This window comes from Neovison vison, chromosome X, assembly GCF_020171115.1.
Source record: "Neovison vison isolate M4711 chromosome X, ASM_NN_V1, whole genome shotgun sequence".
Taxonomy (NCBI): Eukaryota; Metazoa; Chordata; class Mammalia; order Carnivora; family Mustelidae; genus Neogale; species Neogale vison.
Genome location: NC_058105.1, coordinates 39,617,409 through 39,634,460, shown reverse-complemented (window position 1 = coordinate 39,634,460; position 17,052 = coordinate 39,617,409). Strand labels below are relative to the sequence as shown.

General features: G+C 39.4%; 1 protein-coding gene across 4 annotated transcripts in view; it reads left to right on the top strand.

Moving 5' to 3' along the window:
* VSIG1 (V-set and immunoglobulin domain containing 1) overlaps positions 1 to 17,052 on the top strand; it is a 173,973-nt gene that overhangs the window by 13,496 nt on the left and 143,425 nt on the right. For 3 of the 4 annotated variants that reach the window (XM_044235365.1, XM_044235363.1, XM_044235364.1), the window contains exon 3: positions 5,206 to 5,293. The gene's annotated coding sequence lies outside the window, so the exon portion shown is untranslated. Of the gene's footprint in view, positions 1 to 5,205; positions 5,294 to 16,480; positions 16,571 to 17,052 lie in introns of those variants that run through there. The other variant, XM_044235366.1, reaches the window with a different exon arrangement.

The window sequence follows — 17,052 nt, the reverse complement described above, 5'->3', positions numbered from 1 at the left end:
TAATCCCCATCAGAAGTTGGGGTGCCTGAGTGGCTCAGTGGGTTAAAGCCTCTGCCTTCGGCTCAGGTCATGATCCCAGGGTCCTGGGATTGAGCCCCGCATCGGGCTCTCTGCTCTGTGGGGAGCTTGCTTCCTCCTCTCTCTCTGCCTGCCTCTCTGCCTACTTGTGATCTCTGTCTGTCAAATAAATAAATAAAATCTTTAAAAAAAAAGAAATTGTCACTGTTCTTGGGGGATGGGAGGTTGGGGGAACAAGGTGGGGGGTATTAGGGAGGGCACGTATTGCATGGAGCACTGGGTGTGGTGCAAAAACAATGAATACTGTTATGCTGAAAAGAAATTTAAAAAAAGTTGTCACTGTTCTTATTTATTGTGATAGTTGTGCACATTTTAATAATTCATATAAATGCGATTACACAATACTTTCTCTTTAACATAAAGCTCTCTCTGCATGGTTCATCCTGTTGCTTGTATCAATACCTTATTCCTTTTTATTGCTGAGTTACACTCCTTTGTATGAATAGACCACCATTTGTTTATACAGTTTTGTGTTGATAGATACCTGAGCTGTTTCTAGTTTAGGTTATTATGAGTAAAACTGCTATAGACATTCTTGTATAACTATATTTTGAATATACATGTATGTGTATATATATGTAAATATACATATATGTATATATGAATGCGGAGATCTATCTATCTATCAGCAGGGAATGATAAATGTCTAGGAATAGAATTTCTGGGTCATAGTATAGGTATATGTTTTGTTTTATGTGAAACTGCCATATTTTTGTACCATTTTCCTCTCCCACCAATATCTTTATAGACATTTGGCAGGGTCTGTCTTATTGTTAACCATTCTGGTGGGTGTGAAGTGGTACCTCACTGTAGTTTTTATTTGCATTTCCTTAATGACTAATGATGTTGAGCGTCTTTTCATGTGCTATTGGCCACTTGAAAATCTTCCTTTGGAAACAGTCTATTCAAATATTTTGCCCATTTTTTTTTACTGTGGTAAAATATATATAACAATATGTATCACTTTAGTGATTTTTAAGTGTACAGTTCAAATGTACAGCATTAACTACATTCACATTTTTATGCAACAATCACTCTATCCATCTCCACAACTTTTTCATTTTCCCCAAACTGAAACTTGTATTATACTCGTTAAGCAATTCCGCATTGCTATCTTGCAGCAGGGAGCAGTAAGTATCTAGGAATGGAACTTCTGGGCCATAGTATAAGTGTGTGTTGGCCTTTTATGTCTGGCTTCTTTCACTTAGCTTAATGTTTTCAAGGGTCATCCATGTTGTACTGTATATCAATACTTTTCTCCTTATTAGGACTGAATAATATTTCATTGTAAATAAATACCACATTTTGTTTGTTGGTTCATCAGTCGATGGACATTAGGGTTGTTTCCACCTTTCTGCAGTTGTGTATAGTGCATCTATGAGTATCCTTGTGCAAATTTTTGTTTAAATACCTGATTTCAATTCCTTTGGATACATACCTGGGAGTGGAATTTCCAGGTCATATGGTAATCGAATGTTTAACTTATTGAGGTCCTGTCAAACTTTTCCACAGTGGATGCCCATTTTATATTCCCATGAGCAATATATGAGGGTTCCAGTTTCTCCACATCTTTGCCATTTTCCATTTCTAAAGTTATAGCCATCCTAGTGAATGTGAAGTAGATTATTATTCAGTTATAAATAGAAATGTAGTACTGGTACATGCTATAACATTGATGAACCTTGAAAACATTATGCTAAGTGAAAGAAGCCAGACACCAGAGACCATTATTGTATTATTATGTTTATATGAAACGTCCAGAATAGGCAAATCTTTAGAGACAGGAAGTAGAATTGTGGTTGCTGGGGAACATGGGTTGAGGAGAATGGGGAGTGTTTGCTTAATGGGCACAGTGTCTTTTTGGGGTGATGAAAATGTTCTGGGATTAGATACTGATGGTTGCAAAGCTTTGTGAAGATACTACAAATCATTGAATTGTATACTTTAAAAGGGTGAATTTTATGATATGTGAGTTAAATCTCAATTTTAAAAAGCACAAATACTCATTTTAGGCCTGGAGGTAAGATTCAATGTCTGTTGACTATAACTCACTCTCCGGTATAATTTCTATGTCAGGGTTTTTTTTAGCTGCAGGCAATAGAATTTGGTTCTGAGTAACTTAGTCAAAAATACGGATTTTTGGAAGACTACTGGAGTTGATCAAAACCAACTTTTGTAACAACATGGACGGGACTGGAAGAGATTATGCTGAGTGAAATAAGTCAAGCAGAGAAAGTCAGTTATCATATGGTTTCACTTATTTGTGGAGCATAACAAATAGCATGGAGGACAAGGGGCGTTAGAGAGGAGTAGGGAATTTGGGTGAATTGGAAGGGGAGGTGAACCATGAGAGACTATGGACTCTGAATAACAGTCTGAGGGGTTTGAAATGGCGGGGGGGTGGGAGATTGGGGTACCAGGTGATGGGTATTATAGAGGGCACGGCTTGCATGGAGCACTGGGTGTGGTGAAAAAATAATGAATACTGTTTTTCTGAAAATAAATAAATTGGAAAAAAAATTAAAAAAAAAACCTACCAAAGGAGGTAAGAAGAAGATGGACGTCTACATCCAAGTGGAGATGTTGAATAAGCCTTCAGATGTATAAATGTAGATTGCAGAGTAGAGAGCTAGACTGGGATAAATAATCAGTGGTTGTAAGGATGATTGAAATAATGGGCATGGTTCAAATTTCCCAGGAAGAGAGTAAGTGGACATGCATCCCTCCAGCATCATATCTGAGGGCCAGAACACTTCTTGGAGCAGTTTGTAACCAGAGGATTATTTCTTTGTTTTGGAGGACATGATATTCCTAGTAATTAGGAAAAGAGTCCAGGGTATGGGATATAACGCTGTGCTGGGAACATTCCATCTTGTAAGAATGAAGCTGTTATGTGGAGATTTTAATGGAATGTAACTTCTTGCTGCCAGTTATAATAAATGCCAGCTTATTTTCCCTCTCATATTTATTTATATTGCATTTGGCCCCTGCTAAATGTTTTATGTATGTCATTTTATTTAATCCTCTCAACACATTAATGAAGTTATTATTATCACCATATTTTACAGATGGACTACTGTAGTCTCAGAGTTTAAGCAATTTACTTAACATATTGCTAGAAAGCAGTGGAAATGGAATTTAAGTAAGGTCTACATGAGTTCAAAGACATTTCTACTCTGTATCAAATGATATAGCAATGCCAATATTAGCTATAGTTTAGGAATATTGAGCTTCTGCTATGTACCATGTAGTGTATTGAAGACTTCATATGCATTATCTCATTTAATGTTCATAATAACCTTATACGGAAAGTACTGTTGTTATTTCTATTTAACAGTTGAGGAGTCTGAAGTTTAGAGATGTTAATTCAGTGGTTGTCACATAGTAAGTGGTAGAGTCAGGGCTTTAACACTTCTGTTTGATTCCAAAGCCTGTGTGCATCAACAATACAATGTACTCCATCAAAAATAACTGAATCTTAGAACAGTGGCTCTCTTCCCTTGCTGAGTGTTAGAATCACTTGGGGAGCTTTAAAAAAAACATCAATGCCAAACCTCATCATCAAAGACTCTGATTTAATTTATCAGGAATGCAGACTAGGCCTTGGATTTCTTTTTTATTTTAATATTTTACTTATTTATTTGACAGAGATCACAAGTAGGTAGAGAGGCAGGCAGAGAGAGAGGAGGAAGCAGACTCCCCACAGAGCAGAGAGCCCAATGCAGGGCTCGATCCCAGGACCCTGGGATCATGACCTGAGCCAAAGGCAGAGGCTTTAACCCACTGAGCTACCCAGGCGCCCTGCCTTGGATTTCTTTTAAAAAAGCTTTTATTCATTCACCCAACTTATTCAATAAACATTTAATGTCCTGTATGATAAACACTTTCTAGGCATTTACTTCCTAGCAAGATGTATCAGTTAGCTATTGTCACAATGATACATAACAACAATTATAAAATCTTAGTGGCATGAAAAAATAAGAACTTATTAAGCACTTACTCTCACATTTCTGGAGCTCAGCCAGGATTCGGCTGATTAAGCAGAGCTTTTTTGGGCAACTGATTTAGGTTGGAGTGACTACTTTAATTGCTTCAGGATGGTGAGTAAACTGGTGTGGCTCTGCTTCATGCATTTCTCCTCAGACCACTGGACTAGCTGGTGCTTTTGTCTTCTCATGCCTCATCTTATGCCAGTGGTAGAATCAGGAGGGGATGTGTCCAACTGTGCAAGCATATTTCAAGCCCCTGCTTGAGTCACATCTGTGTATATTTCATTAGCCAAAGCAAGTCTGAAGGCTGAGCTCAAGGACAAGAGGTGGGGGGAAAAGCCTCACTTCTGTTGTGTGGACTTGCAAAGTTCATGGCAAAGGCTGAGAATTGGGGCCAATAATTCAATCTAGGTGGGAAAGAATAAAAATGAACAATAAGCGGAATCATAAGAAAATTACCAAGTGTGTTAGAAAGTGATAAATAATAGGGAAAAAAACTCTAGAGGGTGATATGAAGGTGATTTCAATGTGCAGGTAGGACTGAGAACCACTGATCTTGTAGTGTTCAACTTGGAAAGAAGCCTGGGCTAACATTCCCTCAGCCATTGGGAAAACAACAAAACAGACCCAGAAAGTAGAAGAATCTTACTCAAGGCCCATAGGACCATAACTATAGAAATGGAACTAGGGCCTGTCTCCTAACACTATAGATGGTTTCTCTTATACCACAGTATTCTAATCTATGGTCTTAGAATTCCTTACTAATGGCACCAAAAATACGTTATGGAAAGACACAGTCATTCTTTTTTCTCTCGACCATAGACATTAGAGGTGTACATCTAAATCCTGTGCTTCCTTTAGTAACCCAATTCAGAACCCAATTTCACATTTCCCATATTTGTACTGTTCAAAAGTTCACAGACATTCTACCATCTTTTAGTGTTTCTCCTTTTCACGTTAAAGACTGTTGGTTTTGATCTATTTTCATGGGATCCTGTAGTCCCACCCTAGCAAGCTAGTTGCTTATTGGGCCTTCTTTCTTCCCCAATTCTGTAATGCCTTGAGTAGTCTTTCTTGAATTCTTTTACTTTGAGCTTCCTCTGGGCCTTTCAGTCATCATTTCTGTTTTGGATTACAGTCTTCCTGATTTGCCAGAATGAACAGTTGAAAGAAAAGAAAAGATATGGAACCTGCTTGTACTTGGAGTTTATTGTCTGAACAGAAAGGTGAGTAACTGAATGAGGTAACAGAGGGCATAATCTAGATAATGCTGATTCTTTTTCTCCTACTTCTCCTCATGGACGTTGGGAATTTATTTTGAATCTTTAACATTGTTTTGCATGTGTATAGGTATGTATATATTGAGATATTACATGGATACAGTATTTACCCATTAATCTCTTGAAAATGTCTCCACAATTTTTGTGTTTTACAAAGTGAGGAAAAAGAGAAGAGAAGAGGCAACTGTGATTTCTACTGTTTTCCGCAATCCCCAAAGCATTTCTAATCCTAAAAGACTCAAGTCCCTCCCTTCAGTGTAACCACAGATTTTCACAGGAGAAAGCACAAAAGAGCAAAGAATGAAGATTGCTGGAGTCCTTCCCCTTGTGGCTGATTCCTGAGCTCCAAAGAATATTTTAGTGCTGGGGAAACTGATTATCTTCAACAGACCATTCACTTGTCTGCCCATTTCTGTGACATTCTAATATCTGCCTCTCCAGACTCTGCTTCCTCCTATCCGCCTAACCACACCTTCTCCCAAGTATACGTCTCACTCTTGCTTTTAAAGGTGTGCAAGTACTGAAAACCTGTAGAAATGAGGCTGTGCATGCGTGCATGTGTGTATGCATGCACATGTGCCTGTATTTGTGTATTTCTGTCTATATACCTATATATGTAAGTGTTTGGTTTGAGTGTATGTGTATGTGTATTCAAATTGTAGATCATTGTTTACACCTGTCACACTAACTCAGCAATGCCTTATTTCTCATTAACAAGGTAAGCTTAGCAAAAGCTATGACAGAAGCAATAGGCTAATGCTCAGTGGAAAGCAAAATATCAGAAACAGTCACTTCAAATAATGTATTCCCCGGGGGCGCCTGGGTGGTTTAGTGGGTTAAGGCCTCTGCCTTCTGCTCGGGTCGTGATCCCAGGGTCCTAGGATCGAACCCCGCATCGGGCTCTCTGCTCAGGAGGGAACTTGCTTTCTCCTCTCTCTGCCTGCTTCTGGGCCTACTTGTGATCTCCATCTGTCAAATAAATAAGTAAAATCTTAAAAAAAAATAATGTATGCCCCTTTAAGTTAATGCCTAAACTTCTCCTTACAGAGCATATAAATGTAAATGTTTATACCCTAAATATATGTGTGTGTGAAGGTCTCACATTAGTTATAAAATAATTTTGTGGGTGAGTTGGAATAGATGTGAGGTGACTTTCTTCCTTGTATTTCTGTCTGGGGAACAGCATGAATGGCTATAACAGTGTGACTAAATATCTGTATATTTTGTGTTTTGATATGAAGTTCTATTTGTGCTACTCTTAATCCTAACTCTTTCCTCCCACAGCTGCTTCAAATTCTCAGGCTCCATATTTATGGAAGGATCTCACAGATAGATGTTTTTCTTCTAGTCTCTTTTTGTTTTATGAAAAGTACGTCCTATAAGTCTGGCTTCTCATCTGCATTCCATTCCCATCTCTTCCCCCATAGTCATTGGATAGCAACCACTGATTTCTTTTTTGGTAATATATATGAAGCCCCAAGCTGTCATAACAAATAGTATATATCATATACTAGCAGGACCATTGATGGTGGTCAGGCAGCATATGTCCAGAGCTTTATGGCTAGAACAGACCTGTCTGCTTCTGGAGTGATCTAAATTGAGGCCAACAAGTTACAGCCAGAGGGCCAAATCAAGCCAGGGGCCATTTTTTCCCCCCAATTTATTTATTTTCAGAAAAACAGTATTCATTATTTTTTCACCACACCCAGTGCTCCATGCAAGCTGTGCCCTCTATAATACCCACCACCTGGTACCCCAACTTCCCACCCCCCCGCCACTTCAAACCCCTCAGACTGTTATTCAGAGTCCATAGTCTCTCATGGTTCACCTCCCCTTCCAATTCACCCAAATTCCCTACTCCTCTCTAACGCCCCTTGTCCTCCATGCTATTTGTTATGCTCCACAAATAAGTGAAACCATATGATAATTGACTCTCTCTGCTTGACTTATTTCACTCAGCATAATCTCTTCCAGTCCCGTCCATGTTGCTACAAAAGTTGGGTATTCATCCTTTCTGATGGAGGCATAATACTCCATAGTGTATATGGACCACATCTTCCTTATCCATTCATCCGTTGAAGGGCATCTTGGTTCTTTCCATAGTTTGGCGACTGTGGCCATTGCTGCTATAAACATTGGGGTACAGATGGCCCTTCTTTTCACGACATCTGTATCTTTGGGGTAAATACCCAGGAGTGCAATTGCAGGGTTGTAGGGAAGCTCTATTTTTAATTTCTTGAGGAATCTCCACACTGTTCTCCAAAGAGGCTGCACCAACTTGCATTCCCACCAACAGTGGAAGAGGGTTCCCCTTTCTCCACATCCTCTCCAACACATGTTGTTTCCTGTTTTGTTAATTTTGGCCATTCTAACTGGTGTAAGGTGATATCTCAATGTGGTTTTAATTTGAATCTCCCTGAGGGCTAATGATGATGAGCATTTTTTCATGTGTCTGATAGCCATTTGTATGTCTTGATTGGAGAAGTGTCTGTTCATATCTTCTGCCCATTTTTTGATGTGTTTGTCTGTTTCGTGTGGGTTGAGTTTGAGGAGTTCATTATAGATCCTGGATATCAACCTTTTGTCTGTACTGTCATTTGCAAATATCTTCTCCCATTCCGTGGGTTGCCTCTTTGTTTTTTTGACTGTTTCCTTTGCTGTGCAGAAGCTTTTGATTTTGATGAAGTCCCAGAAGTTTATTTTCGCTTTTGTTTCCTTTGCCTTTGGAGACGTATCTTGAAAGAAGTTGCTGTGGCTGATATCAAAGAGATTACTGCCTATGTTCTCCTCTAAGATTCTGATGGATTCCTGTCTCACGTTGAGGTCTTTTATCCATTTTGAGTTGATCTTTGTGTACAGTGTAAGAGAATGGTCGAGTTTCATTCTTCTACATATAGCTGTCCAGTTTTCCCAGCACCATTTATTGAAGAGACTGTCTTTTTTCCACTGTATATTTTTTCCTGTTTTGTCAAAGATTAATTGACCATAGAGTTGAGGGTCCATATCAGGGCTCTCTACTCTGTTCCACTGGTCTATGTGTCTGTTTTTATGCCAGTACCATGCTGTCTTGGTGATCACAGCTTTGTAATAAAGCTTGAAATCAGGTAAGGTGATGCCGCCAGCTTTATTTTTGTTTTTCAACATTTCCTTAGCGATTCAGGGTCTCTTCTGATTCCATACAAATTTTAGGATTATTTGCTCCAGCTCTTTGAAGAATGCCGGTGGAATTTTGATCGGAATGGCATTAAAAGTATAGATTGCTCTAGGCAGTATAGACATTTTAACATTGTTTATTCTTCCGATCCAAGAGCATGGAATGGTCTTCCATCTTTTTGTGTCTTCTTCAATTTCTTTCATGAGTGTTCTATAGTTCCTCAAGTACAGATCCTTTACCTCTTTAGTTAGGTTTATTCCAAGGTATCTTATGGTTCTTGGTGCTATAGTAAATGGAATCGATTTTCTAATTTCCCTTTCTGTATTTTCATTGTTAGTGTATAAGAAAGCCACTGATTGGTAATGAAGAAGTCAAACTCTCTCTCTTCGCAGATGACATGATTCTTTATATGGAAAACCCAAAAGACTCCACCCCCAAACTACTAGAACTCATACAGCAATTCAGCAACGTGGCAGGATACAAAGTCAATGTGCAGGGGCCATTTTTGTAAATAAAGTTTTACTAGAACCAGCTATGACCACTTATTTACATATTGTCTATGGCTACCTTCAAGCTAAGATGGCAGAGTTGAATAACTGCAACAAAGACCCAAAAGCCTAAACTGTTTACAGAATTTTATAGAGGAAGTTTGCCAGCACTTACCTGGATTAGCATTCCCTAAGCAGTTCTACAGAGCACTGTTTTCCGGGAGATAATAACTTGGCTCTTAGGAAAGGGTTCTATAGTCATTTAAGAACAGAAAATGCTGGATTAAACCAAGTTACACAGCCCTTTTTTTCCTTCTTTTACTGTAGGCCATTTCAGATCCTTTCACATGCTAACATGCATGGGGAAACTAAAAGGAGACAAAGCATGCATTCCCCTTATTTGACCACTGTATATCTTTTCCACAGCTCTCTTATTGATATCTTGCAAAATAGTGTTCCAAGGAACAGTTATTGGGAAATGCTAGTTTAGACATTCACTTAATAGAAGTTTGAACTTGATAACTGACTCCTTGGATTATTTTTTTCTAGTTGTAGAAAGTGAAAAGCTATGTAGTACGGTATTTAAGCATATAGACCATGGCTTTAGACAAACCTGAATCTTAATTTAGTCTCTACCATTTACTAGCCTTTAAACCTTGGATAAATTATCTAAAGCAATAAGCAGGACTGGCTACATAATTAGTGGGCTGTGGTGCAAAATGAAAAGGCAGGACCCCTTATTCTAAAGTATTCACAATTTCAAGATAGCAATAGCAGAAAAATACACCAATGGCTCCTTCTGGGCAGGAGACCCATGCACAGATTGCACACCCATGAACTCATAACCCTGGTTATAAATTTCAGTGTTCTCAATGTAAAATGTGGACAATACCTACTTCATGGGATTATGGTAAGAATTAAATCAGAAATGTATATAAAGAGCCTAGTAAAGTGCCTGGCACAGAATAGGCAGTAATAAGTGACTTGTTTTTAATTCAAAAGCATTTATAGTCATATTTAATAATTACTTGTTGAGTGTCTACTATATGCCAGGCCCTATGCTAGGTACTTAAGGTATTATGGTGAAGAATTACAAATAAGGTCCCTGTCTTCATGTAGATTATTATTGTTTAGTGGGAAAGACAACTATAAATTGTGATAAAATTGTGATATAAACAAGACAACTATAAATTGTGATAAGAGCTATGAAGAGAAAACCAGCGTGCTGGGAAAGGAGATAATAGAGAAGATCTGCTTTAAATTGAGTGGTCAGACAAGTACTCTTCGAGGAAGTAATGTTTAAGTTGAGATCTCAAGGATGAGAAAAAGCTCTCCATGAAAGAGCAGGAAGAGTGTTCTAGGCAGAGAGAATAGCTAGTGGAAAGACCCTTAAGTGGGGAAGAACATGGCATTTGTGAGAAACTGAAAGCAGGCTAATGTGGCTTGAGTGTAATGACTGAAAAGAAGAGTGAATCATGGTACACCTTGTGAGATAAGCTAAGAGTTTTAGATCTCATATGAAGTACAATGAAAAGCTCTTGAAAAGTTTTGGGCATGGCAGTCATATGACGTAACTAGTATTTTTAGAAGATCATGTTGGCTGCTGTGTGGAGGGGAGCCGTAAATAAGCTAGAGTAGATGAGTAGGAGGGTATTTCAGGAGTCCAGAGAAGAGTGGGTAGTGCCTTGTACTTGGGTGGTATTTGAGGATGTAGTGATAAATAAATGAGCTGGAGGCTTATTTTGGAGGTATAAATAATAGGCCTTGCTAACTGACTGAATGTGGACTATTCAAGAGGAGGAAAAGAAAGAATGGCTCCTGACATTTTTCTGAGCAAACTGGTGGCACCATTTAACTGCGATGAGATACCTGGGGAGGGCTTTTTTTTTTGAGGGGGGCAACCATGTAGAAATCAAGAGCTCAGGTTTAGATACGTAAAATTGGAGGACCCTTTAAGATATCCAAGTGGAAAGGGTGGTATGAGTTACAGTTGTTTGTAACAGATTGTCTCAGATTCTGTGATTACTAACTCTTGGTGTCACCTCATTAGATTACCAGTAAATATTTAGAAAACATCTAAAAGAAAAATACCTCAACATAGGAGTCCATATATGTTAGCACCACGGCAAACATATAGAATCACGACTGCTTGTTGTAAAAGAACATGGCATATCAGAAGAGACACTGTGCGGGATTCCTCAACAAGATAGATTTATGGATATGGAACATGTATTTGATCCTGATGAAGAGGGCTACAGCTCCCCCTGAACTGTAGTGCTCCAGGGATGTGCAGGGACTGGGAAACAGCTGTTGTGCACAAGTTCATGTTTGACTGGGCAGCAGGAATGGTTACTCCAGGCAGGTGTGACTATCTCATCTATATAAACTGCAGAGAAATAAACCATATTGGTAACCTGACAGTTTTAATAAACACATTGCTAAATATATTAATAACAATAAATATATTATTAATAATAAACATATTGCTAACCTGAAGAATGACGGTTATGAGTTAATGCTAACTCAGTGCTGCCAACCTGATCCTTAACACTTTTCAAGATAAAGATGGACCAATACTAGACGCTATTCTTGTATATCCGGAGAAGCTTCTGTTCATTCTCAATGGATTCCCTGAGCTTCAGTACCCTGTAGGTAACCAGGAAGAGGATCTTAGTGCTAATCTTCAGGAGAAAAAGACAGTAGAGACTCTCTTATGTAGTTTTGTGAAGAAAAAACCGTTCCCTGAATCTTCCCTGCTGATAACTGCCCAGCCTACAACCATGAGGAGGTTCCACACTCTGTTAAAACAGCCCATCCAGGCAGAGATTGTATGGTTTACAGATGCTGAAAAGAGAGCGTTTTTCTTGAGTCAGCTTTCAGGTGCTTGTGCAGCATTGAGGCTCTTTTATGAGCTGTGACAAAATGAAAGCCTTGACATTATGTCCTCTCTTCCCATCATCTCCTGGATGATCTGCAGTGTCCTGCAGTCACAGGGAAATGGTGACAGGACTCTTATGAGGTCACTTAGACCATGACTGCTGTGTATCTGTTCTACTTTTCCAAGTGCCTCAAAACCCTTGCAGGTATCTTGGTGTGGAAGGGACAAAGTTGCCTGTGGGGCATCTGCTCTTTGGCTGCAGAGGGACTGCAGAACCAGCAGGTCCTATTTGAAGTCAGTGACCTCAGGAGACATGGGATAGGAGTACATGATATCAATTGCACTTTTCTAAATCACTTTTTGAAAAAACAAAACAAAACAAAGGAACTGTCAATGTCTACATTTTCCTTCACTTCAGTTTCCAAGAGTTCTTGAGTGCTGTGTTATATGACCTGAAGAATGACAGCAGCTGGATGTTTTTTGATCAAGTGGGGAAAACGTGGAAAGAAATATTCCAACAATATGGACATGGGTTTTCATCACTAATAATACAGTTCTTATTTAGCCTCCTACATAAAGGAAAGGGAAAGGCCATGGAAACTACTTTTGGAAGAAAAGTCTCTCTAGGACTTCAAGAGGAGTTACTGAAGTGGACTGAGAAAGAAATAAAGGATAAATCTTCTAGGTTACAGATTGATCCAATGGACTTGTTTCACTGTATGAGATTCAGGAAGAAGAATATGTATAAAAGGATAACTGATGATTTACAGTCAATTATATTGCTTCAATACCTATACAAAAATGGACATTCTAGCTATGTCATTCTGTGTCAAAAGCAGTCACAGTCACCTGTCAAGTGTCTCTGAAGTGTCAGCACCAACTTGGATTTGAAGAGGAAGAGCGAGCCTCCGCATTCATGCCACTAGCCTTGACACCTCATCAGTGAGTGTATTAATGTCTTTTCTCCAATGTTTTGGCCTTCAGAAACAATGGGCATTCTTGTTTATTTCAAGTATTCAGGCACACCATCATTTTTTAGCGTTATCAATAAATAAAGTGAATCATCTCCACTTCCCATATTTTATGTCAGTTACCCCAACAAGGATTTATTGAATATCTATCACATATTGAATGCTAGCCTAGCTAGACAATGAAGGAGAGTTAACATTTCTGAGCGCTTACTATGTTCCAGGCATGGTGCTAACCACTCTAAGTGTGTGTATGTGTTTTAGTCTTCACTGTAACTCTGTGAATGTGCTCTAGTTATAAAGTGTTATGAGTATGTAAGTCATCAATATTACCATTGAGGACTCTGCTATTTGGGTGTTGATGACTATTCGAAGAAAGGTGGTAAACTTAACACTGAATTGGTCATCACTCTCTTCTACATATACTTCATCATTGACACCTCAAAGAGCTCCAGGCTGGTAAGAGTCAGAACTACACTCCTGTGTATGTTGCTGTAAAGCCTGGACTTTTTCCATCAGGCTTGCATCTTCAAAGAGGGTCCAGAGATGTGCACATTGACAAAGAGTTCAAAGAGGCTTAGGTAAACCATTTAAATAATACAAATACTGTATACTGAAAACAGAGTTCTACTGACTTATTGACTAATGCAGCCAAGAAGATTTATACTTGTGTTATCTAGAAAATGCCACTGGTTATAAGCCTGTTCTCAATACTTGGGTTAAGATGGACATAGCTGGGGTGCCTGGGGGACTCAGCTGGTTAAGCATCTGACTCTTGATTTCCACTCAGGTCTTAATCTCAGGGTTGTGAGATCGAGCCCCATGTCGGGATCTGTGCTGAATGTGGAGCTGGCTTAAGATTCCCTTTCCCTCTGCCCCCCCACCTTGTTTTTTTTAATCTGTCTCTCTCAAAAATAAAAAAAAAAGGACATTGCAATCCTTTAGTTGTGGGACCAGCTGATGGGTAGGAGACCTTGAGAAGAAGAGAGTGGGCTTGGGGAGTGAGTTAATCCAAGTGTTTTCTCTGATAATTGTATTTCTTCATTGGGCAGTAGCATGTAGACAGAAATGAGTATGGGATATGTGTGTTTGAGGGAGGTGGGAAGGGGAAGGGAAGTGCAGCAAGAGTTGTGTTTGGGATTAGAGTGGAAGGAGTAGGAGAAGTTACATGGACTTAGAATTACCAAGGACCTTGGCTAGTGTCTTGACAAATTCATGACACTTTCAATCCAGATGTATATTGTAAAGTAAAATAATGGACATATATATTGAGAATTTTAAACATGGATGGGGACAAAGAGAGGCTTCTTGTTCACTCTAGGTTTTCAGAAAATCAGCCTTAAATGGAGTTCCTATCTTGACCCTATTGCCTTTATCAGAAGGTTAAACTTTCTTCAGAGTTAAACCCAAAATATGCCTTTTTAAAAGATTTTATTAATCTATTCGACAGAGTGACAGATCACAAGTAGGCAGAGAAGCAGGCAGAGAGAGAGAGGGAAGCAGGCTCCCTGCTGAGCAGATTGCCCGATGCAGGGCTCCATCCCAGGACCCTGGGGTCATGACCTGAGCCGGAGGCAGAGGCTTTAACCCACTGAGCCAGCCAGGTGCCCCAACCCAAAATATTCCTAAAGGTGTTGACTGAGAGTTGACTATTGACCTTTTTCAAATTATTATGCTATGTAAGTCACCATACAGTATATCATGAATTTTTGATGTAGTGTTCCATGATTCTTTATTAGCATATAACATCAAGTGGTCCATGCAGTACATGCCTTACTTAATACTATCACTGGGCTCACCCATTCCCTTATCCCGCTCCCCTCTAAAACCCTCAGTTTGTTTCTCAGAGTTCATAGTCTCTGATGGTTCGTCTTCCCCTCGGCTTCCCTCCCACCTTAATTTATCCCTTTCTTCTCCTAATGTCCTCCACGCTATTCCTTTTTTTTTTAAGATTTTTATTTATTTATTTGATAGAGAGGTAGAGATTACAGTAGGCAAAGACGTGGGGGAGGGGAGCAGGCTCCCTGCTGAGCAGAGAGCCCGATGTGGGGCTCGATCCCAGGACCCTGAGATCATGACCTGAGCCGAAGGCAGAGGCTTAACCCACTGAGCCACCCAGATGCCACCACGCTATTCCTTTTGCTCCACAAATAAGTAAAACTGTATGATAATATTTCTAGCTTTTTTTTTGTTCAAGTATAATTAACATACAGTGTTATATTAGTTTCAGGTGTACTGTATAGTGATTCAAAAATTATACACATTTCTCAGTGCTTGTTAAGATAAATTTACTCTTAATCCCCTTTATCTGTTTCACCCATCTCCTACCCACCTCCCCTCTGGCAATCACCAATTTGCTCTATTTAAGAGTCTGTTTTTGTTTTTGTTTCTTCATTTGTTTTATTTCTTAAATTCCGTATATGAGTGTAATTGTGTGGTATTTGTCTTTGACTGTTTGCTTTCATTTAGCACAATACCCTCTAGGTCCATCCATGTTGTTGAAAAATGGCAAGATTTCATTCTTTTTATGGCTGAGTAATATTCCATTGCATATATTTGCCACATCTTCTTTATCTATCCATCTATTCACGGACACTTGGGTTGCTTCCATAATATGGTTGTTGTTAATAATTGCTCTAAACATATGGGTGCATATATATTTTTGAGTTAGTGTTTTTGTTTTCTTCAGGTGTTCGTCAAAAAATTAAAAATAAGGGAGCCTGGGAGGCTCAGTCATTAAGCTTCTGCCTTTAGCTCAGGTCATGATCCCAGGGTCCTGGGATCGAGCCCCACATCGGGCTCCCCACTCAGTGGGGAGCCTACTTCTCCCTCTCCCTCTGCCTTCTGCTCCCCCTACTTGTGCTATTTTCCTGTCAAATAAAATCTTTAAAAATTTATTTAAAATTATTTATTTAAAATAAATAAAATAATTACTTACTAAAAAATAAAAAATAAAAGTACCACATGAACTTTTCTCATTTTCAATTATTGTTAATTCTTCTATTAGTACTGACAACCAAGAAATTGTTATATTATAAAGATAGCTGGGGCAAGTCACTTGACTTCTGAGCATCTGCAAAATGGTGATTAAAATATCCATCATTGGGGGCACCTGGGTGGCTCAGTGGGTTAAAGCCTCTGCCTTCAACTCGGGTCATGATCCCAGGGTCCTGGGATCGAGCCCCGCATCGGGCTCTCTGCTCAGCAGGGAGCCTGCTTCCTCCTCTCTCTCTGCCTGTTTCTCTGCCTACTTGTGATCTCTGTCTGTCAAATAAATAGAATCTTTAAAAAAATAAATAAAATGAATAAAATATCCATCATTGTGTTGAGGACCAGATAAGATGATTTGTATACTAAAGTGCTTACCTTGATGCCTGGCACACAGTAACATGGCTTGGGCTTTAAAGTCAGACAGGCCTGAATGCTGGTCTCCGTTCTGTTCCTACCTATGAGACCTTAAGCAAATACCTTAAATATTTTGTGCCTTAATTTCCTTATCTGAAAAATGGGGTAGTACTTCTTAAGGCTTCTGGAAGAGGTAAATGAATACTAGTGTGATGACAGAAGCCAAAATTAGCCCTTTACTTAAAATTTTGTTTTTAACTATCTTGTTTTAAATTATTTTTCCTTTTTTATCTCTTTAAGGTCCCTCCAGCTGTGCAGTTTGCCAGTGTCTCGGCTACACTTGCTCTGCCAAGCACTGTATAATCCATACTGTAAAATCAAAGACCTGAAGTAAGTTGAACTTTGCTTTAAACACTTACGTATTTGCAAGGTAAAGATGGGGTTGCTAGAAATTGCACTGATCGGACCTGAAAACAAGATGCAACTAGTGTTCAGCTTCTCCGTAGCGGAATAGCAAATGATAAGAGGGCCTATGAGCCTATAAGGGGTAGAGAGTCAGGCACAGATCCTTGCCAGCCCCTCCAGCCTCTTCCCCTTTCGTATATGCTATTTTTGCTGCAGGAGTAGGTGGCAGATTAAAACATCTAAGAGGTCTGTGTCTGGTGCCCCTCCTGGGCCTAACCCCTTCTCCTTCCAGATTCTCATTGTCGTCTTCCTTGGTTTTCTTTGTTGGATCCTATCCTACTCCGTGCTGCTCAATGATCCTTTTCTCTCCCTCCGTATCTCCCCCCTACCCTGTCTGCTGTAGCTACTCCCTAAAGTTCCATTGCTCAGAAGCTCCCCACCCCAGCCTTTGACTTTATTTCTTGCTC